Source organism: Bos taurus, chromosome 1 (genome assembly GCF_002263795.3).
Source record: "Bos taurus isolate L1 Dominette 01449 registration number 42190680 breed Hereford chromosome 1, ARS-UCD2.0, whole genome shotgun sequence".
In the NCBI taxonomy this organism is placed as follows: domain Eukaryota; kingdom Metazoa; phylum Chordata; class Mammalia; order Artiodactyla; family Bovidae; genus Bos; species Bos taurus.
In genome coordinates, this window is record NC_037328.1 from 103,012,811 (window position 1) to 103,036,418 (window position 23,608).

The window sequence follows — 23,608 nt, forward strand, 5'->3', positions numbered from 1 at the left end:
TTTTGCCAAGAAAATGCACTGGTCATAACAAACACCCTCTTCCAACAACACAAGAGAAGACTCTACACATGGACATCACCAGATGGTCAACACCGAAATCAGATTGATTATATTCTTTGCAGCCAATGATGGAGAAGCTCTATACAGTCAGCAAAATCAAGACCAGGAGCTGACTGTGGCTCAGACCATGAACTCCTTATTGCCAAATTCAGACTTAAATTGAAGAAAGTAGGGAAAACCACTAGACCATTCAGGTATGACCTAAATCAAATCCCTTATGATTATACAGTGGAAGTGAGAAATAGATTTAAGGGCCTAGATCTGATAGATAGAGTGCCTGATGAACTATGGAATGAGGTTCGTGACATTGTATAGGAGACAGGGAACAAGACCATTCCCATGGAAAAGAAATGCAAAAAAGCAAAATGGCTGTCTGGGGAGGCCTTACAAATAGCTGTGAAAAGAAGAGAAGCAAAAAGCAAAGGAGAAAAGGAAAGATATAAGCATCTGAATGCAGAGTTCCAAAGAATAGCAAGAAGAGACAAGAAAGTCTTCTTCAGTGATCAATGCAAAGAAATAGAGGAATATAACAGAATGGGAAAGACTAGAGATCTCTTCAAGAAAATCAGAGATACCAAAGGAATATTTCATGCAAAGATGAGCTCGATAAAGGACAGAAATGGTATGGACCTAACAGAAACAGAAGATATTAAGAAGAGATGGCAAGAATACACAGAAGAATTGTACAAAAAAGATCTTCACCACCCGGATAATCACGATGGTGTGATCACTGACCTAGAGCCAGACATCCTGGAATGTGAAGTCAAGTGGGCCTTAAAAAGCATCACTACGGACAAAGCTAGTGGAGGTGATGGAATTTCAGTTGAGCTGTTCCAAATCCTGGAAGATGATTCTGTGAAAGTGCTGCACTCAATACGCCAGCAAATTTGGAAAACTCAGCAGTGGCCACAGGACTGGAAAAGGTCAGTTTTCATTCCAATCCCAAAGAAAGGCAATGCCAAAGAATGCTCAAACTACCGCACAATTGCACTCATCTCACACGCTAGTAAAGCAATGCTCAAAATTCTCCAAGCCAGGCTTCAGCAATATGTGAACCGTGAACTTCCTGATGTTCAAGCTGATTTTAGAAAAGGCAGAGGAACCAGAGATCAAATTGCCAACATCCTCTGGATCATAGAAAAAGCAAGAAAGTTCCAGAAAAAACATGTATTTCTGCTTTATTGACTATGCCAAAGCCTTTGACTGTGTGGATCACAATATACTGAGGAAAATTCTGAAAGAGATGGGAATACCAGACCACCCGATCTGCCTCTTGAAAAATTTGTATGCAGGTCACGAAGCAACAGTTGGAACTGGACATGGAACAACAGACTGGTTCCAAATAGGAAAAGGAGTTCATCAAGGCTGTATATTGTCACCCTGTTTATTTAACTTATATGCAGAGTACATCATGAGAAATGTTGGACTGGAAGAAACACAAGCTGGAATCAAGATTGCCTGGAGAAATATCAATAACCTCAGATATGCAGATGACACCACCCTATGGCAGAAAGTGAAGAGGAACTCAAAAGCCTCTTAATGAAAGTGAACGTGGAGAGTGAAAAAGTTGGCCTAAAGGTCAACATTCAGAAAACGAAGATCATGGCATCCGGTCCCACCACTTCATGGGAAATAGATGGGGAAACACTGGAAACAGTGTCAGACTTTATTTTTCTGGGCTCCAAAATCACTACAGATGGTGACTGCAGCCATGAAATTAAAAGAAGCTTACACCTTGGAAGGAAAATTATGACCAACCTAGATAGCATATTCAAAAGCAGAGACATTACTTTGCCAACAAAGGTTCGTCTAGTCAAGGCTATGATTTTTCCTGTGGTCTTGTATGGATTTGAGAATTGGACTGTGAAGAAGGCTGAGCGCCAAAGAATTGATGCTTTTGAACTGTGGTGTTGGAGAAGACTCTTGAGAGTCCCTTGGACTGCAAGGAGATCCAACCAGTCCATTCTGAAGGAGATCAGCCTTGGTATTTCTTTGGAAGGAATAATGCTAAAGCTGAAACTCCATTACTTTGGCTACCTCATTCGAAGAGTTGACTCATTGGAAAAGACTCTGATGCTGGGAGGGATTGGGGGCGGGAGGAAAAGGGGACGACAGAGGATGAGATGGCTGGATGGCATCACTGACTTGATGGACATGAGTCTGAGTGAACTTTGGGAGTTGTTGATGGACAGGGAGGCCTGGCGTGCTGTGATTCATGGGGTCGCAAAGAGTCCGACATGAGTGAGTGACAGATCTGATCTGAACTTCTTGTACAGTCTCACCAAAAATTAGGCACAGAAGAATAGAATGTTGCAGTGGCAGATTCTTAAAGACTTTATTCCAAGTGACCACCTTTGTGTCTTTTTTCAGCTAATACAGTTGGGTTTAAACAGAATCGAAGGCTGTTTAGCCTTCATCTTGGGGGCTTTTGTGATGACTATAGTGATAAAGAACCTGCCTGCCAATGCAGGAGATATAAGAGATGTGGGTTCAATCCCTGGGTTGGGAAGATCCTCTGGAGAAGGAAATGGCAAGTCACTCCAGTATTCTTGCCTGGAGAATCCCATAGACAGAGGAGCCTGGCAGGCTACAGTCCATGGGGTTGCAGAGTTGGACATGACTGAAGTGACTTAGCATGCACGTACACATGCATCCTTCATCATACCACAAATATCATAAACATTTGCAACTTTGTACCTTTGTGATTTAGTCTGTTGTTAAGTGTTTTTATTGTGTGTATTTTTCATTGTGTTTATTGTATGTAGTTTTTATTGTGTATAGATCATCAGAAAGGATATATTTGACAGTTATGTGGTAAATTGTTGGTTATTGTTTTCTTTTAGTCCCTGATAATTGAATTTCTAATGTTATTTTTTCAAATGATGAACATTAGTATTAATAAACTGTTTAACTGGAGACTAAGAATGCACATGAACTCTAGGAAAAATAAGTACTTTTGAATTTTTCAAGATTTAATGCTTTCATTTTTCCCTGAATATTTTCTATTTTTTATTTTAATTTACTTGTCTTAGAATAAGCACCCAAATCCATGTTAAGTTAAATATACAAATTGCTTTCACTTTCCAATTCAGCTTGCCTTTTAAATTCTTCCATTTTATTGTAGCAGTGAAATTTATCCTTCAAGTTTCCCAGCCAAGGTAACTTGTATTCATTTAGAAGTCTTACAAGCTTCATAGACTCCTGACATCTTGAAAATTTTTTCAGATTACCATTTTTCTTTCTGTTAACCATAACTACTAATATTGTCTGTATAGTTAAGGCAACACTTTAACTCTACTCAGCTTTTCAGCTGGGCTCTTTAACAAGAAGATTAAGAACAAGAAAATTTTTTATTAATGCTTATGGTATATATGACGTGTTCTTTAGTCACTAAGGCATATCCAACTCTTTTGTGATCCCATGGACTGTAGCCCACCAAGCTCCTCTGTTCAAGGGATTTTCTTGGCAAGAACACTGGAGTGGGTTGCCATTTCCTTCTCCAATATATGACATGAGAAGCCTAAAAGAAACTTAGAGTGGTAGTTTAGTATTGCTGCTTATATAGCATCTTCAACACAGAACAGTCAATATAGACACAGGAAAAAGGAAAGTAGTTTTAGGCTTCCAAGCAATACTGTGGAAAGTAAAATACATGAAAAGAAACTGCTGCTGCTGCTAAGTCGCTTCAGTCGTGTCCGACTCTGTGCGACCCCATAGACGGCAGCCCACCAGGTTCCCCCATCCCTGGGATTCTCCAGGCAAGAACACTGGAGTGGGTTGCCATTTCCTTCTCCAATGCATGAAAGTGAAAAGTGAAAGTGAAGTCGCTCAGTCGTGTCCGACCCTCAGCGACCACATGGACTGCAGCCCACCAGGTTCCTCCGTCTATGGGATTTTCCAGGCTAGAGCACTGGAGTGGGGCACCACTGCCCTCTCCGGAAAAGAAACTAATGGAATACATTTTGTTTGCAGATTATCCTGGTACAGTCTTTAGGCTAAGAGTCAGTACAGTATAAGGAGAATTTATGTTCCTGCCTTTAGGCATTTCTAAAATGGGAAACTCTTCCTGGGCTTACTGCTTCTTAATTACCTTCAGCTCAAGATAATATTTATATCACAAAGGCATATTTTGGGGTGACATTCTGAATTCCTTCATCTGTAACATACAACTCACAAAACATATCCTGGCAGCTCTCTTTAGTTGTAGCCTTTTCAGACTCAGTGAAAACTGTATATCTTTGCCAAAGAAAGCTGTGCTTCAAATCCATACTTATTATATCTTCTAATAATTATTGAAATGCATATGGCATCAAATGTACACAAAACCCTCTATCTGCTTTTTCAGCTCTATTACCACTTAATGCCAGCCTACTTTGCCTGATATCTTTCCTATAATGTTTCTAATTTTCAGTTCCTCTTCTAAATCTACTCACTATTACAGACCCACAGTGGCCATCCCTGCCTTGTTGATTTGACTCATACTGCTACTCTATTTGTCTTTACTTTTTAATTTTTTTCTGATATCTTTATGTTTCAAGGATTAGAACACATTCTACAACTAATCAATAAGAACATGTTAAAGTAAAATATTAAAATAGCAATTCAAAATAGAAAATATATAAACAGCAGCACATGAGTAATTGCCAGTTAAATAATTTCTAAAAGATTCAGGAGCAAAATATATTGCTTTCAAAAAAGGTGGTATTTGTTATAATCACCAGTGTTATAGTTATTGAATTTGGTAATATTCTCTGCATTGGGCATTTCTTTGGCTAATTAGTCATGAGAAGAAACATTTGTTACTGAGTGAAAGCTTTAAAATAGTTTGGTCTGCTTATGTTTGCTGTGTAATAAACTACCCCAAATATAACACCTTCACACATGGTATTATAACTCCTAATTTCTAGATTAGAAACTCAGATCAAGATGAACTGGTAGATTCTTTTGCTCAGTGTCTAGTTGACTGAGATCAGCTGTGTGTGCTCAATTGCTAGGTTGTATCTGACTCTTTTGAGACCCCATGGACTCTAGCCTGCCAGCGTCCTCTGTCTGTGGATTTCCTAAGCAAGAATACTGGAGTGGTTTGTCATTTCCTTCTCCAGGGCTTCTTGCCAACCCAGGGATTGAACTGGCCTCTCCTGTGGTTACTGAATTGGCAGGCGAGTTCTTTACCACTGAACCAACAGGGGAACCCTGAGATCAGTTAGTAGTTTTCAGCTGGCAACTCTAGATCTGGTCTGAAGAGTGCAAAGTAACTTCATTTACCTGTCTGGCTCCATGGTAAGAATGGCTGAAAGGATGGTACCTCAGAGCTCCCTAAAACATTAAGCTTCAGGGCATCTTGTAACCAGGTCTTGGAACTCACACATTGTCATTTTTACCATGGTCTATGTATCAGACAGGTCACTAAAACAAGGCCAGATTTATATGACAGGGATTAAACTCCATGATAATAAAAAAAGACTAGGAATAAAAAAATCTCAGACATTTTTAGTCTACCACAGAGTTGTTGCATGATTCATCACAGTTTAATTATCCCACCCCTGTGTTAATGGAGATACAGGTATAGAGGAAGCTTCCATTTGGCTGGATTTCTGAGTGTCTCCAATGAATGAGCACATTGTCTAGAAGCTGACATTGAAAATGAACTACAGGTGAGCAACTTTTGTTATGTCATGAATTTGGTGTGGGTAGTTTGTAACTGCATCATAATTAGGTCATCATGACTTACAGAGAGTGTTTTACTGAATCTGGAAGGTCAGGCACACGGATAATGTTGAAGAGTCCATCCTTGAATCAGGCAGAACTGTACTGAGTTGCTTTTGTACTGATGGGAAGAAATAAATAGATGATGCCTTTAGGAGGGCATTGCTAGTATAGGGGTGTGTCTAGGAGATATTAAGTAAGCCATTAGATAGGAATAGAAGCTTCTGGAAGTAGATAATAGTGATAAGCCCTGAAAAAACATTGAGGTAAAATTTTGTTCAATTTGAAAGCTAATTGAACTTTAGCACCAAGCAATAAAAAATCTTGAGTCTATTTATTATGAGAATGTAACACAATGCTAGGCATATGTAGACAACCTAGAAAAAACAATTTTAATAGAGTAAATTACAGAAAACTATATCTATTCTTATCAGATTCTTTTAACTAGAATTACTTCTTTGGGAAACTGTAAATAACCCTTTGTTCTGTTTCCAGAACAAAAAATTCATGAGCCATTAGAACATGAGCTGTTAGGCTAAGGTAGATATAAAGTAATTTATACTTTTTAAAAAGAAAAATATAATATTTTGGTTTCATTTAAGTGGACTTATAGATTATGCAGACATACACAGAAAACTTAAGAATTGAGGCAATTTTGTGTTTAGAGGCTTGAATTATCTGGATAATTGCTTTAATTTTCCACCTCACTACACATGGGAACACACACAGAACACACACATATATTTGGAAAAATCAGTTTTTCTCTTTTATTCATGGGGGAAATATAGCCTAAGAGGTTAAATCTTAATATTGTTAATATTATGAACAAAGTTTGCCTGCCTGTTTCATTATTGGTTTTAGGTAGATATTTTAAAACTGCTGCTCAAATTCAGAATTATAAATTCAAGGCAGTATTTGACTTAAAAAAACAAACAAACAAACAAATGGGTTTAAACCATGCAATCTTCATTCCTGAATTGAAATGAAAATGGAGCACTGCAATCTGCAGGGAAGTGAAGAAATGCTCATAGTTCATTAAATAATGCGAGTAGTAATGAGGTTTACACAAATCAAACAGTGTGTTAGGTAATTGTAATGTTGCTTTGTGGTGAACCACCTGTCAGGAAGCACTTCTAGCCGAAGGCTCAATCTGCTCTCATGCCTCCAGACGGTTTCTAATTAGTGTAAACTTCATCTGTGGCAGGCTACCAGAAAATAAAGAAAAAGTTATTTGTAGGCTTCTTTCTTTTCTCTCTGATGAAGGAAAATAATGACTTTAGTTCAAGTACTTACTTTAGTTCTTCAAGAAGGCATTTGATGTGCAGGCTATAAAAAGAAAATATATGGATATGTTCATATGTTAGAGACACAGAGACACACTCTTAGAAAAAGAATGCTTCAGGATAGGTCAGCACTACTGAATCCTTCCCTCACCTTGATCCAGAACAAAAGAGCGCGCGTGCGCGCGAGAGAGAGAATAGGAAACTGGGCAAGGAGAAGGAGAGGGTGGGAGATGGAGAAAGCAAGGAAAGTAAAAAGGAAGAAGACAGCCTAGTAAGAATAGTAAGAATGAGCATGAGAGCTCAATCTACATACTTAATTATTTCTAATATTTTGAAAATCTTTATATCAAATGTATATGATTGTATTTTATATTTGTCAAATAGAAAAGAAAATTTTAAGCTTCTGTAAATAACATAGACATGCCTGCAGAAAGAAGTATAAAGACCAGACTATATTCACAAAAAGAAAACAAGAAGCAAAAACCTATAGGATGAAAACCTTTAGAACAATAGTATCAGATGCATCAGATATTTAGCCTTATCATGCTATGCTTACTACAGCCACACAAATCCCATGATGTGAACCTTAAAGAAAATGCAATTTAGTGATTAAAAGCTTATCTAGTTCTAAAATTCATATGTAATTATGAAGGGCCACAAATAGTCAAAACAATCTTGCAAAGGAAGAACAAAGCTGAAGGCATCACACTTCCTGATTTCAAACCATAACGCTGCAGTAATGAAAGTGGAATAGTATTGGCATTAAAACAGACATATAGACCAATGAAACAAACTTAAGAGTCCAGAAATAAATCTATACATGTGCAGTCAACTGACCTTCTACCAGGATGCCAAGAATACACAATAAAGATAGTCTCTTCAACAAATGGTGAAGAGAAAATTGGGTATCTATGTGCAAAATGGTGAAATCAGTCCCCTATCTTACACCATAAACAAAAATCAACTCAAAATGAATTAAAGACTTTAATATAATATTCTAAACCCTAAAATTACTGTAGGAAAGCATAGGGAAAACCTCCATGATATCAGTTAATGCAACACCAAAAGCACAGGCCACAAAATAGAAAATGAACAAGTGGGACTATATCAAACTCAGAAAAGTGCACAACAAAGAAAAACAACAGAGTGAAACGAAACCTTCAGAATGAGAGAAAATATTTGCAAATCTTCTGTTAAATAAGGGGTTACTTTCCAAAATACAGTAAGTCTCTTACATATAAATAAATTCCATCCCAAGAGCTTGTTCATAGTCCAATTTGTTTGTAAGTCCAACAGAGTTAGCCTAGGTACCTAACTAACACAATCAGCTATATAGTTTTATACTGTAATGTTTGTAATACTTTTCAAACAAATAATACATAAAGAAGCAAATTAAAAAATTTAATCTTACAGTACAGTACATTGAAAAATACAATAGTATAGTAGAAGAGCTAGCATCAAGTGAATAGGTAAGAATAGTTACTGACTGGAGGATGGAAAGGAGGTGGGAGACGGTAGAGCTGAAGGATCATCAGCAATAGGAGACGAAGGGCAAGCTGCAGTTACATTCATGCCTGACGTTGATGGCACAGGTTCTGGTTCCTTGCTGGATTCAATTCTATTTGCAGTCTTGAAAAAATAATCCAATGATTTCTGGGTGATAGCTCTTATTTTTTTCCATCACAGATGACTCGGTAGCACTGGATAGAATTCTGAATGGCTGCTGCAGCCTTTGTGTACTGTTCTTCGTTTGGGTCCTGTGCCTCAAGAACTAACATTGCCTCCTAAAATAAAGACAATACCTTTACAATTTCCCATGTTGTGAATATCTTTAATTCTTTAGTTACTACTACTTCTTATTTCTTATTTATCCTTTCTCTGGACCTCCAATGCCATCAAGTCTTCATTAGTAAGATTGTCCTGTTGCACAGAGGGGAGTTCAGTGAGGTCGTCCTCTTGCAGATCTGGCTCAAAATAAAATACTCTACTACTGCACTCTATACAGTACTGTATAGTAAAGTACACAAAAGCACAGCCACTTTCACATTTGTGAAAGTGCCAGACACATGAACTAATTTACATGATTAGACATGCAAATGCATGTTCACATCATTGAATGTTCACAACTTGAAGGTTCAGATGTTGGAAACTTATTGTACATAAGAAACTCTTACAACTCATTGGCAAAAAAAGAAAAAAAAAAAGCTCAATTAAAAATTAAACTAAAGAATGAATAGACATGTCCTTAAGGAAGATATATGGAAAGTATATCTATGTATATGGAAAGTATATCCACAGTACATATATGGAAAGATACTTAATATCACTTACATGAGAGAAATGCAAATCAAAACTGCAATGAGCTATCACCTCACATTTGGTTTGATGTCTCTTACCAAAGGAAAGTGTTAGTCTCTCAGTCATCTCTGACTCTTTGCAACCCCATGGACTGTAGCCCGCCAGGCTCCTCTGTCCATGGAACTCTCTAGGAAAGAATACTGAAGTGTATATCATTCCCTTTACCAGGGGAATCTTCCTGACTCAGGGATCAAACCCTGGTCTCCTGCATTGCAGGCAGATTATCATCTGAGCCACCAGAGAAGCCCCTTTGTTAGTTTTTCACTTGTGTTCAACTCTTTGCAACCCCATGGACTGTAGCTTGCCAGGCTCCTCAGTCCATGGAATTCTCCAGGCAAGAATACTGGAGTCAGTAGCCATTTCCTTTCAATTCCTGGGTCAGGGAGATCTGCTGGAGAAGGAAATGGCAACCCATTCCTCAAAATATTAAAAACGGAACTACCATATGATCCAGCCATCCCACTTTTGGATATTTATCCAAAAGAATTGAAATCAGGATACTGAAGAGATATTAGCACTCCCATTGTTAATTTCAGAACTATTCACAGTAGCTGAGATGTAGAAATAACCTAAGTGTCCATCAACAAATAAATGAATAAAGAAAATGTAGTTCTTACATCAAATGGAATAATATTCATCCTTAAAATGGGAAATCCAGTAACATGCAATAGTACTTGATGAATCTTGAGGATATTATGCTAAATGAAATAGACCAGCTACTGAACTCCACTTAAGTGAGGTATGTAATATAGTCAAACTCATAGCTTCCCTGATAGCTCAGTTGGTAAAGAATCTGCCTGCAATGCAGGAGACCCCAGTTTAATTCCTGGGTTGGGAAAATCTGATGGAGAAAGAATAAGCTACCCACTTCAGTATTCTTGGGCTTCCCATGTGGCTCAGCTGGTAAAGAATCTGCCTGCAGTACAGGAGACCTGGGTTCAATCCCTGGGTTAGGAAAATCCCCTGGAGAAGGGAAAGGCTACCCACTCCAGTATTCTGGCCTGGAGAATTTCATTGACTGTATAGTTCTTGGGGTCACAAAGAGTCAGACACGACTGGGTGACTTTCACTTTCATAGAACTGTGGTTGCTAGGAACAAACAAAATGGAGAAACAGGAAATAGAAATGGGGAAAAAGGAAATTGGTAATGAATGGTTATAAAGTTTCACTAATGCTGATTATCCATTTGGTTGTTACAGAAAAATTCTTAACTGTAATTGATGGTTGTTGTCGTAATAGTATATTGCCTGTATTTCTACCTCTAGTAATGGGCTTTATGTGCTAGATTTTAATATCCTTGAGCCTGGGCAAGTGCACAAGTCTTTTTAAAAGAAACATGGTTTACTTGCACAAAACTGATCAGTTTTGAGAGATTGTAAATGCCCTTGAAGTGGTCTTTGTGGGTGTGAAACAAATGGTGAGAATTTGAATTGGTCCCTCTTATTATAGTATTGAAATTAAGTCTACTTAATTTATCAAGTCATGTTCATGCCCTCATTTTATATACTTGTATCTATCAATAAACATTGTGATACTTGAAAAAAAAATAAAGTTTCACTAATGTAAGATGAATAAGTTATTGAGGTTTGCTGTATAAATTTTTGTCTGTAGTTAACAATCAGATCAGATCAGATCAGATCAGTCGCTCAGTCGTGTCCAACTCTTTGCGACCCCATGAATCGCAGCACGCCAGGCCTCCCTGTCCATCACCAACTCCCGGAGTTCACCCAGACTCACGTCCATCGAGTCAGTGATGTCATCCAGCCACCTCATCCTCTGTCATCCTCTTCTCCTTCTGCCTCCAATCCCTCCCATCATCAGAGTCTTTTCCAATGAGTCAACTCTTCCCATGAGGTGGCCAAAGTACTGAAGTTTCAGTTTTAGCATCATTGCTTCCAAAGAAATCCCAGGGCTGATCTCCTTCAGAACGGACTGGTTGGATCTCCTTGCAGTCCAAGGGACTCTCAAGAGTCTTCTCCAACACCACAGTTCAAAAGCATCAATTCTCTCTCTCTTTTTTTTTTTTTACATTTTATTTTATTTTTAAACTTCACAATATTGTATTGGTTTTGCAAAATATCGAAATGAATCTGCCACAGGTATACATGTGTTCCCCATCCTGAACCCTCCTCCCTCCTCCCTCCCCATACCATCCCTCTGGGTCATCCCAGTGCACAGCCGCAAGCATCAAGTATCATGCATCGAACCTGGACTGGCGAGTCGTTCCATATATGATGTTATACGTATTTCAATGCCATTCTCCGAAATCATCCCACCCTCTCCCTCTCCCGCAGAGTCCAAAAGACTGTTCTATACATCAGTGTCTCTTTTGCTGTCTTGTACACAGGGTTATTGTTACCATCTTTCTAAATTCCATATATATGCGTTAGTATACTGTATTGGTGTTTTTCCTTACGGCTTACTTCACTCTGTATAATAGGCTCCAGTTTCATCCACCTCATTAGAACTGATTCAAATGTATTCTTTCTAATGGCTGAGTAATACTCCATTGTGTATATGTACCACAGCTTTCTTAGCCATTCATCTGCTGATGGACATCTAGGTTGCTTCCATGTCCTGGCTATTATAAACAGTGCTGTGATGAACATTCGGGTACACGTGTCTCTATCAATTCTGGTTTACTCAGTATGTATGCCCAGCAGTGGGATTGCTGGATCATAAGGCAGTTCTATTTCCAGTTTTTAAGGAATCTCCACACTGTTCTCCATTGTGGCTGTACTAGTTTGCATTCCCACCAGGAGTGTAAGAGGGTTCCCTTTTCTCCACACCCTCTCCAGCATTTATTGCTTGTAGACTTTTTGATCGCAGCCATTCTGACTGGCGTGAAATGGTACTTCATAGTGGTTTTGATTTGCATTTCTCTGATAATGAGTGATGTTGAGAAACTTTTCATGTGTTTGTTAGACAACTGTATGTCTTCTTTGGAGAAATGTCTATTTAGTTCTTTGGCCCATTTTTTGATTGGGTCATTTATTTTTTTGGAATTGAGCTGTAGGAGTTGCTTGTATATATTTGAGATTAGTTGTTTGTCAGTTGCTTCATTTGCTATACTTTTCTCCCATTCTGAAGGCTGTCTTTTCACCTTGCTTATAGTTTCCTTTGTTGTGCAAAAGCTTTTAATTTTAATTAGGTCCCATTTGTTTATTTTTGCTTTATTTCCAATATTCTGGGAGGTGGGTCATTGAGGATCCTGCTGTGATGTGTGTCGGAGAGTGTTTTGCCTATGTTCTCCTCTAGGAGTTTTATAGTTTCTGGTCTTACGTTTAGATCTTTAATCCATTTTGAGTTTATTTTTGTGTATGGTGTTAGAAAGTGCTCTAGTTTCATTCTTTTGCAAATGGTTGACCAGTTTTCCCAGGACCACTTGTTAAAGAGATTGTCTTTTCTCCATTGTATATTCTTGCCTCCTTTGTCAAAGATAAGGTGTCCATATGTGCGTGGATTTATCTCTGGGCTTTCTATTTTGTTCCATTGATCAGTATTTCTGTCTTTGTGCCAGTACCATACTGTCTTGATGACTGTGGCTTTGTAGTAGAGCCTGAAGTCAGGCAGGTTGATTCCTCCAGTTCCATTCTTCTTTCTCAAGATCGATTTGGCTATTCGAGGTTTTTTGTATTTCCATACAAATTGTGAAATTATTTGTTCTAGCTGTGTGAAGAATACCGTTGGTAGCTTGATAGGAATTGCATTGAATCTATAAATTGCTTTGGGTAGTATACTCATTTTCACTATATTTATTCTTCCAATCCATGAACATGGCATATTTTTCAATCTATTCATGTCCTCTTTGATTTCTTTCCAGTGTTTTATAGTTTTCTATATATAGGTCTTTAGTTTCTCTAGGTAGATATATTCCTAAGTATTTTATTCTTTCCGTTGCAATGGTGAATGGAATTGTTTCCTTAATTTCTCTTTCTGTTTTCTCATTATTAGTGTATAGGAATGCAAGGGATTTCAGTGTGTTGATTTTATATCCTGCAACTTTACTATAATCATTGATTAGTTCTAGTGGATTTTCTGGTGGATTCTTTAGGGTTTTCTATGTAGAGGATCATGTCATCTGCAGATAGTGAGAGTTTTGCTTCTTCTTTTCCAATTTGGATTCCTTTTTTTCTTTTTCTGCTCTGATTGCTGTGGCCAAAACTTCCAAAACTATGTTGAACAGTAATGGTGAAAGTGGGCACCCTTGTCTTGTTCCTGACTTTAGAGGAAATGCTTTTAATTTTTCACCATTGAGGATAATGTTTGCTGTGGGTTTGTCATATATAGCTTTTATTATGTTGAGGTATGTTCCTTCTATTCCTGCTTTCTGGAGAGTTTTTATCATAAATGGATGTTGAATTTTGTCAAAGGCTTTCTCTGCATCTATTGAGATAATCATATGGTTTTTATTTTTCAGTTTGTTAATGTGGTGTATTACATTGATTGATTTGCGGATATTGAAGAATCCTTGCATCCCTGGGATAAAGCCCACTTGATCATGGTGTATGATCTTTTTACTGTGTTGTTGGATTCTGATTGCTAGGATTTTGTTAAGGATGTCTGCATCTATGTTCATCAGTGATATTGTCCTGTAGTTTTCTTTTTTTGTGGCATCTTTTTCAGGTTTTGGTATTAGGGTGATGGTGGACTCATAGAATGAGTTTGGAAGTTTACCTTCTTCTGCAATTTTCTGGAAGAGTTTGAGTAGGATAGGTGTTAGCTCTTCTCTAAATTTTTGATAGAATTCAGCTGTTCAGCCGTCTGGACCTGGGCTTTTGTTTGCTGGAAGATTTTTGATTACAGTTTCAATTTCCATGCTTGTGATGAGTCTGTTAAGATTTTCTATTTCTTCCTGGTCCAGTTTTGGAAAGTTGTACTTTTCTAAGAATTTGTCCATTTCTTCCACGTTGTCCATTTTATTGGCATATAATTGTTGATAGTAGTCTCTTATGATCCTTTGTATTTCTGTATTGTCTGTTGTGATCTTTCCATTTTTCGTTTCTAATTTTATTGATTTGATTTCTCTCCCTTTGTTTCTTGATGAGTCTGGCTAATGGTTTGTCAATTTTATTTATCCTTTCAAAAAACCAGCTTTTGGCTTTGTTGATTTTTGCTATGGTCTCTTTTGTTTCTTTTGCATTTATTTCTGCCCTAATTTTTAAGATTTCTTTCCTTCTACTAGCCCTGGGGTTCTTCATTTCTTCCTTTTCTAGTTGCTTTAGGTGTAGAGTTAGGTTATTTATTTGACTTTTTTCTTGTTTCTTGAGGTATGCCTGTATTGCTATAAACTTTCCTCTTAGGACTGCTTTTACGGTGTCCCAAAGGTTTTGGGTTGTTGTATTTTCATTTTCATTCGTTTCTATGCAAATTTTGATTTCTTCTGTGATTTCTTCTGTGATTTGTTGGTTATTCAGCAGTGTGTTGTTCAACCTCCATATGTTGGAGTTTTTAATAGTTTTTCTCCTGTAATTAAGATCTAATCTTACTGCATTGTGGTCAGAAAAGATGCTTGGAATGATTTCAATTTTTTTGAATTTACCAAGGCTAGCTTTATGGCCCAGGATGTGATCTATCCTGGAGAAGGTTCCATGTGCGCTTGAGAAAAAGATGAAATTCATTGTTTTGGGATGAAATGTCCTATAGATATCAGTTAGGTCTAACTGGTCTATTGTATCATTTAAAGTTTGTGTTTCCTTGTTAATTTTCTGTTTAGTTGATCTATCCATAGGTGTGAGTGGGGTATTAAAGTCTCCCACTATTATTGTGTTATTGTTAATTTCTCCTTTCATACTTGTTAGCATTTGTCTTACATATTGCGGTGCTCCCGTGTTGGGTACATATATATTTATAATTGTTATATCTTCTTCTTGGATTGACCCTTTGATCATTATGTGGTGACCGTCTTTGTCTCTTTTCACAGCCTTTGTTTTAAAGTCTATTTTATCTGATATGAGTATTGCTACTCCTGCTTTCTTTTGGTCCCTATTTGCATGGAAAATCTTTTTCCAAGCCTTCACTTTCTGTCTGTATGTGTCCCCTCTTTTGAGGTGGGTCTCTTGTAGACAGCATATGTAGGGGTCTTGTTTTTGTATCCATTCAGCCAGTCTTTGTCTTTTGGTTGGGGCATTCAACCCATTTACGTTTAAGGTAATTACTGATAAGTATGATCCCATTGCCATTTACTTTATTGTTTTGGGTTCGAATTTATACACCGTTTTTGTGTTTCCTGTCTAGAGAATATCCTTTAGTATTTGTTGGAGAGCTGGTTTGATGGTGCTAAATTCTCTCAGCTTTTGCTTGTGTGTAAAGCTTTTGATTTCTCCTTCATATTTGAATGAGATCCTTGCTGGGTACAATAATCTGGGCTGTAGGTTATTTTCTTTCATCATTTTAAGTATGTCTTGCTATTCCCTCCTGGCTTGAAGAGTTTCTATTGAAAGATCAGCTGTTATCCTTATGGGAATTCCCTTGTGTGTTATTTGTTGTTTTTCCCTTGCTGCTTTTAATATTTGTTCTTTGTGTTTGATCTTTGTTAATTTGATTAATATATGTCTTGGGGTGTTTCGCCTTGGATTTATCCTGTTTGGGACTCTCTGGGTTTCCTTGGACTTGAGTGATTATTTCCTTCCCCATTTTAGGAAGTTTTCTACTATTATCTCCTCAAGTATTTTCTCATGGTCTTTCTTTTTGTCTTCTTCTTCTGGGACCCCTATGATTCGAATGTTTTAGCGTTTAATATTGTCCTGGAGGTCTCTGAGATTGTCCTCATTTCTTTTAATTCGTTTTTCTTTCTTCCTCTCTAATTCATTTATTTCTACCATTCTATCTTCTAATTCACTAATCCTATCTTCTGCCTCTGTTATTCTACTATTTGTTGCCTCCAGAGTGTTTTTTATTTCATTTATTGCATTATTCATTATATATTGACTCTTTTTTATTTCTTCTAGGTCCTTGTTAAACCTTTCTTGCATCTTCTCAATCCTTGTCTCCAGGCTATTTATCTGTGATTTCATTTTTATTTCAAGATTTTGGATCAATTTCACTATCCTTATTTGGAATTCTTTATCGGGTAGATTACCTATCTCTTCCTCTTTTGTTTGGTTTGGTGGGCATTTATCCTGTTCCTTTGTCTGCTGGGTATTCCTCTGTCTCTTCATCTTGTTTAAATTGCTGATTTTGGGGTGTCCTTTCTGTATTCTGGCAGTTTGTGGAGTTCTCTTTATTGTGGCATTTCCTCACTGTGTGTGGGTTTGTACAGGTGGCTTGTCAAGGTTTCTTGGTTAGGGAAGCTTGTGTTGGTGTTCTGTTGGGTGGAGCTGGATTTCTTCTCTCTGGAGTGCAATGAAGTGTCCAGTAATGAGTTATGAGATGTCTATGGTTTTGGGGTGACTTTGGGCAGCCTGTATCTTGGAGCTCAGGGCTGTGTTCCTGTGTTGCTGGAGAATTTGCTTGGTATGTCTTGCCCTGGAACTTGTTGGCTCTTGTGTGGTGCTTGGTTTCAGTGTAGGTATGGAGGCGTTTGATGAGCTCCTGTCAATTAATGATCCCTGGAGTCAGGAGTTCCCTGGAGTCAGGGTTTGAACTTAAGCCTCCTGCTTCTAGTTATCGGTCTTATTTTTACAGTAGTTTCAAAACTTCTTCTTCTATATAGCACCATTGATAAAACATCTACATTAAAGATGAAAAGTTTCTCCACCGTGAGGGTCAGGGAGGTTCACAGCGTTACATGGAGAAGAGAAGAGGGAGGAGGGAGTTAGAGGTGACCCGAATGAGATGAGGTGGAATCAATAGAGGAGAGAGTGGGCTAGCCAGTAATCACTTCCTTATGTGCACTCCACAACTGGACTGCTCAGAGATGTTCACGGAGTTATACAGAGAAGAGAAAAAGGAGGAAGGCGACAGAGGTGGCCAGGAGAATAAAAGGGGGAAATGAAAAGGAGGGAGACAGATCCAGCCAGTAATCAGTTCCCTTAAGTGTTCTCCACTGTCTGGAACACACAGAAATTCACAGAGTTGGGTAGAGCAGAGAGGGGTTAGGAGGAGACACAGGCGACCTGGTGGAGAAAAAGGAGAGTCCAAAGGGAGAGAGAGCAGTCAAGCCAGTAATCTTGCTCCCTGGTGAAAAATGGGTACTGAAGATTGGGTTCTTAAAGGTACAAAATTGGTAACAAATACATAAAAGCAAAAATTAAAAATCTAGAGTAGAGTTTGGAATTTCAAAAATACAATGTTAAAGAAAAGAAGAAGGAAAAGAAAGAGAGAAAAAACAAACAAAAGCAAAGTCTCAAAAATTATAAAGAAAATATAGGTAAAAAATTGATAACAAATACCAAAAAGCATAAATTAAAAATCTAGAGTAGAGTTTGGAATTTCAGATATACAGTGTTATATAGAAGAAGAAGAGAAAGAAAGAGAGAGAGAAAAAAAAGTCACAAAAATTATTTTAAAAAAAGTACAAAATTGATAACAAATACCAAAAAGCTAAAATTAAAAATCTAGAATAGAGATTGGAATTTCAAAAATACAATGTTAAAGAAAAGAAGAAAAAAAAAAACAAGGTCACAAAAATTATAAAAAATATATACATGGAGTTTGCTTTTTTAAAAAAAAAACAGGGTCTTTTTTTTTGAAAAGTAATAGTAGGTTATAAAAGTGAAAATTAAAGGAATAATAGAGGACTTAAATTTTTTTTTTAAATTAAAAAAAAGAAAGAAAGAATGATCATAAAAATAGTAAAAGTATATCTAGGACTTTCTCTGGTTTTGTTGTGAGTATTGTGGGGTCAGTTCATTTTCCGCTAGTTCCTTGGTCCGACTTATATTTCTCAAGATCTATAGGCCCCTTCCTTTGTAGTCGGTACTAACCACAGGGTTTAATCTATTGCCTGTAGCTTCTAAGGCGGTTCCCTCTGTTATAGCTTCTTCTGTTTGCTGGTCTCTTCAGTGTCTGGTTTCCACCCTGACACAAAGGGGACGGTGGTGGACACTTTTTTTTTTTTTTTTTAGGCTCACTTGTTCAGTCATGCTGTGGGGAGGGAGGGACAGTGCAAACAAATAACACTGGCGCGTGCTCGCAATGCCTCAGCCACACTGGGTCTGCCCCGCTCACCGCGCATGTAGCCTCCCTGCCCACACTGCTCGGGCTCTAGGTTGTTCCGCCGGGAACCATCCGTGGCCGGCCCTGGGCTGCTTGCACCCCCGGGTCCAAGCCACTCAGGTTCAGGCACTCGGGTAGTCCTCAGAGGTGCAGACTCGGTTGGGCCTGCATTTTGTGCCCTTCCCAGGTCCAAGCAGCTCAGGTGATGAGGTGTTTGGCGAGCGCGATTGCTGCAACTCATCGCCTCCCCGCCGCTCGGTTATCTAGGTGTACAACCGGCGCACCTTCTCAGGCAGATATTCACCGTCCAGACCCATAAGAAGTTTTAGTTAGCAGAAAAGCCTGCTTACAGTTTTAGAGATAATGTCTCTCTGGGGCTGCGATTGCCCCCTTCCGGCTCTGGCTGCCTGTCAGTGGAGGGGGATGGTCTGCAGCCAGCTATCTCTGTTCAGTCCTTTGTTCCGTGTGTGGGTCTGGCGGTGTCTTAGGTTAGGGCTGGCTTTTCGTGTGGTAGATATCCCACAGTCTGGTTTGCTAGCCCAAATTATTTTGCTCAGATAGCACTCGGGGTATTCAGGCCAGATCCTTACTCTAAGCAATGCAGCCCACACCGCGTCTCCCTGCCCAGCCCCCGCTTGCTAGTGGTGTGTGCAGGCGTCTGCACTGCTTCTCCGCTAGGGGAGTTACCATCGGGCTCACAATCTGCAGGTTTTAATTGTTTATTTATTTTTCCTCCTTGTTATGTTGCCCTCTGTGCTTCCAAGGCTCGGCAGATTCAGCAGTGAGAAGGTTTCCTGGTGTTTGCAAACTTCTCTCTTTTTAAGACTCCCTTTCCAGGACAGAACTCTGTCCCTCCCTCTTTTGTCTCTTTTTTTGTCTTTTATATTTTTTCCTACCTCCTTTCGAAGACTTGGGTTGCTTTTCTGGGTGCCTGATGTCCTCTGCCGGAATTCAGAAGTTGTTTTGTGGAATTTACTCAGCGTTTAAATGTTCTTTTGATGAATTTGTGGGGGAGAAAGTGTTCTCCCCATCCTACTCCTCCACCATCTTCAAAAGCATCAATGGACTCTAATATTTATAAGCAAAGAATCTTAGGCAAGACTTTGGAACTTTCTAAAAATCAGTTTTCTAGTTTGAAGGATGATAATGATAATAATCCCTAATGTATAGGCTATTTGTTTGCATAAATGACATTTTTAGGAGGCAAAATTCATTTTTTCTGCTCCTCAAGTGATTTTCTAATTATTTTACACAAGTTTTCTATTTTCTTGTCTTCAGGCTTATGTGTTATTTTTTTCATGTGTTTTTTATTTAGTTATTATAATTTGGGACCTTGACTTTTCTAACCAATTCAATTTCTTCCCCTAACTCTGTCTGAAAATGTGAGGCCTCAGTCCTTGGCTCTTTGAATGTGCTTTCTAGCCACTCCCTATAAAATTAGAATTAGCAGCCACTGCATCTGGATTCCCTCTCTTATATTTTCATTCTCCTTTTTGATGGCTCAACCTACAAGGTTTGCCTTCTTCTTAGTTCTCTTAAGAGCACTACAGGGATTGCCATTTGGACTTTAGTAAGGCCAGAAAGCAATTTCAAATCCTAAAAGATGATGCTGTTAAAGTGTTTCACTCAATATGCCAGCAAATTTGGAAGACTCAGCAGTGGCCACAGGACTGGAAAAGGTCAGTTTTCATTCCAGTTCCCAAGAAGGGCAATGCCAAAGAATGTTCAAATTATCATACAACTGCACTCATTTCACATGCTAGCAAGGTTATGCTCAAAATCTTCCAAGCTTGTCTTCTACAGTATGTGAACTGAGAACCTTCAGATGTACAAGCTGAATTTGGAAAAGGCACAGGAACAAGAGATCAAATTGTCAGCATCCAATAGATCAGAGAAAAAGCAAGAGAATTCCAGAAAAAATATGTTTCATTGACTACACTAAAGCCTTTGACTGTGTGGATCACAACAAGCTGTGAAAAATCCTTAAAGAGGTGGGAATACCAGTTCACCTCACTTAACCTCCTGAGAAACCTGTATGCAGGTCAAGAATCAACAGTTAGAATTGGACATGGAACAACAGACTGGTTCCAATTTGGGAAAGGAGTATGTCAATGCAGTATATTGTCACCCTGCTTATTTAACTTCTATACAGAGTACATAATACAAAATGCCAGACTGGATGAAGCACAAGCTGGAATTGCCAGGGGAAGTATCAATGACCTCAGATACACAGATGATACCACCCTTATGGCCAAAAGTGAAGAGGAACTAAAGAGACTCTTGAAAGTGAAAGAGGAGAGAGAAAAACCTGGCTTAAAACTCAACATTCAAAAAACTAAGATCATGGTATCTGGTCATATCACTTCATGGCAAATAGATGGGGAAAAAACAGAAACAAATTTTATTTTCTTGGACTCCAAAATCACTGCAGATGGTGACTGCAGCCATGAAATTAAAAGATGCTTACTCCTTGGAAGAAAAGCTAAGGCAAACCTAGACAGCATAATAAAAAGCAGAGACATTACTTTGCAGACAAAGTTCCATATCATCAAAGCTATGGTTTTTCCAGTAGTTATGTATGGATGAGAGTTGGAATATAAAGAAGGCTTAGTGCTAAAGAATTGATCCTTTTGAACTGTGGTTTGGAGAAGACTCTTGAGAATCTCTTGGACAGCAAGGAGTTCAAACCAGGCAATCCTAAAGAAATCAACCCTGAATATTTATTGGAAGGACTGATGCTGAAGCTGCAACTCCAATACTTTGGCCACATGGTGCAAAGAACCTACTCATTGGAAAAGACACTGATGCTGGGAAAGATGGAAGGAGGAGAGGGGATGACAGAGGATGAGATGGTTGGATGGCGTCATCAGCCCAAAGGACATGAGTTTGAGCAAGCTTTGGTAGCTGGTGAAGGACAGGGAAGCCTGATATGCTATAGGCCAGGGGATTTCCTTTTCCAGGAAATCTTCCCAACCCAGGGATTGAACCCAGGTCTCTCACACTGTATGCAAATGCTTTACCATCTGAGCCAGCAGGGAAGTCCCAGATATAAAGAGAGAGGAAATTCAGTAATGAGGGCATGGTTTTGAAGAACTTTATTTTTTTCTTCTTGTTGAAGATAATAACCATAACACTTGCATCCTAAGTGAGGAAAGCATGCAGAATATTATTTCTTGAACCTTTATTCTGTACCAGACATTTTCAGATGTTACTACATTTGTTTCTTTTGATCCTGTAAAATTTATATTGATATCATCCTTAAGCGAAGTGCAAGTAACATTTCTAATAACTCTTATAGCTGAAAATTAAAGTACATGTCTAATTGTCTTCAGTATCTTTTTATTTGGCATAACCTTATATTTGTACATTTAAATTTCCTACATAGCTTTCTGATAAGAAAGGAAAGTAGACCCTCTTTCTTAGGTAAATGTTCCGTGAGAGAAGTCAAAGCAAGAGCATACACATGTATGAGCATGTGAAGACATCGTCCAATTTTAAACTTACATAAAAACCTTGATTATTGATAAATGAATAAGAAATGTAGAAATGCATATGGTAAATGAGGCCAGGTGGCATTATTTTTCACGTGAAGTGAGTGTAATTTCCCTTCTATTCAAAATAATACAGATATTATTTTATTTTATTGTGGTGATTGGCTATGGAAGAAAATCACCTTTCCTGGAATGCCAAAATAAGTTAATAAAATTCTAAATTTGCAGTATGCAGTATGGTTATGGCATGTGAAATATAAAAGCTTTCCAGGTAATCATCTTCCGAGAATTTGAATAATGTTAGTTAAGGGGGAAATAAATATAGAAGCTATGTTTGTCAGCTAGGCTTAGGGGAATTTCAGTTATATATCTAAAATGTAGGATTTTTCCATGTTTGTATTAATTCTAGACAAGTCTGTATACTTCTGAATGTTTTTCTGAGAATGAATATCAGCTAAATTTTGAGTTTAGCTTACTTGACACTGTACACAGGTTGACAGTGTAACAGCATCTGACATGCTTTGAAATTTCTGAAAAGGTCTCTTTTTTAGAAGGAGAGAAGACGAGAAGGAGGAAGGAAAGAAAAAGAGACTATAAGAAAAAAAGAAGGAGACAAAAACAATTTTTAAAAAAATACCCAATTGACTCTGGGTGACATAGGACTTGTACTGCAAGTATGGAGCCACCCAGATATCAATACTATTCTACATAAAATGGACAGATGCTACAGTGCTATTTATTTTATTATTATTATTTTATTGCATTTACTTTTCTCTGTAAAAGTTGTAGATCACTAAATTGGGGTGGACCTGTGCAAAATAGTTGTTCTAATAAAATGATGAGATTAATAGACATCAAATTATTTTTTGTTATGTAGAGAAATATGCATAAATGTAAGTTTACTCTGAAACAAACTATGATCCTAAGTTTTCAGAAATATGCTCATTACTATCTTAAGTCATTTCCATGAATAAACATGGAGAATAATAAGAAATAAAACAATTTTGGAAACATCAGGCAGTCTTAATCTTTCTTTCTGTTAATATCTAAGTGTTGGTAAGATACCAAAAATCATGCCTACTATGTCCAAGCTAATAACCCATAAAATTAGTGCAGTAAATGGATTGGTTGTGAAAGTTAGGCATAGTACTTAGCCCTTTTAAAAAAGAAAATTTATTGTTTGATTAGGTAGCAAATTGTGCTTCACTACCTTTTCCCATTATTCAGAAAAAATATTGATATATTTGAGTAAATCTCATGTAGAAGCTTATGGAAAAGTCAATTATCAAGTTCTAAAAAATAAGACTTTATGAATGGTTATAATGAAAGGGTAATTTTGCATTTTTCTTGCTTCATTTTAATCAAGTATTAGGTCCTCAAATTAAGCAGAGAGTAAAATGATTTATATAATTATTTTCAAAAATACTGTGTTATATATGTTTGTTTTTACCTATTAGCTAAAGCCTTTGAGTGTGATAGAAAAATTCTGTCATATTTTTCAGCAGCAAGTTTAGAAATAATTTTCTGTATCTTTCAGAAAATAACTGTCAATCAATTACTAGAAAAACATTTTAAAATGTAATTATTGAGGTAACTTTAGTTGATAGCATT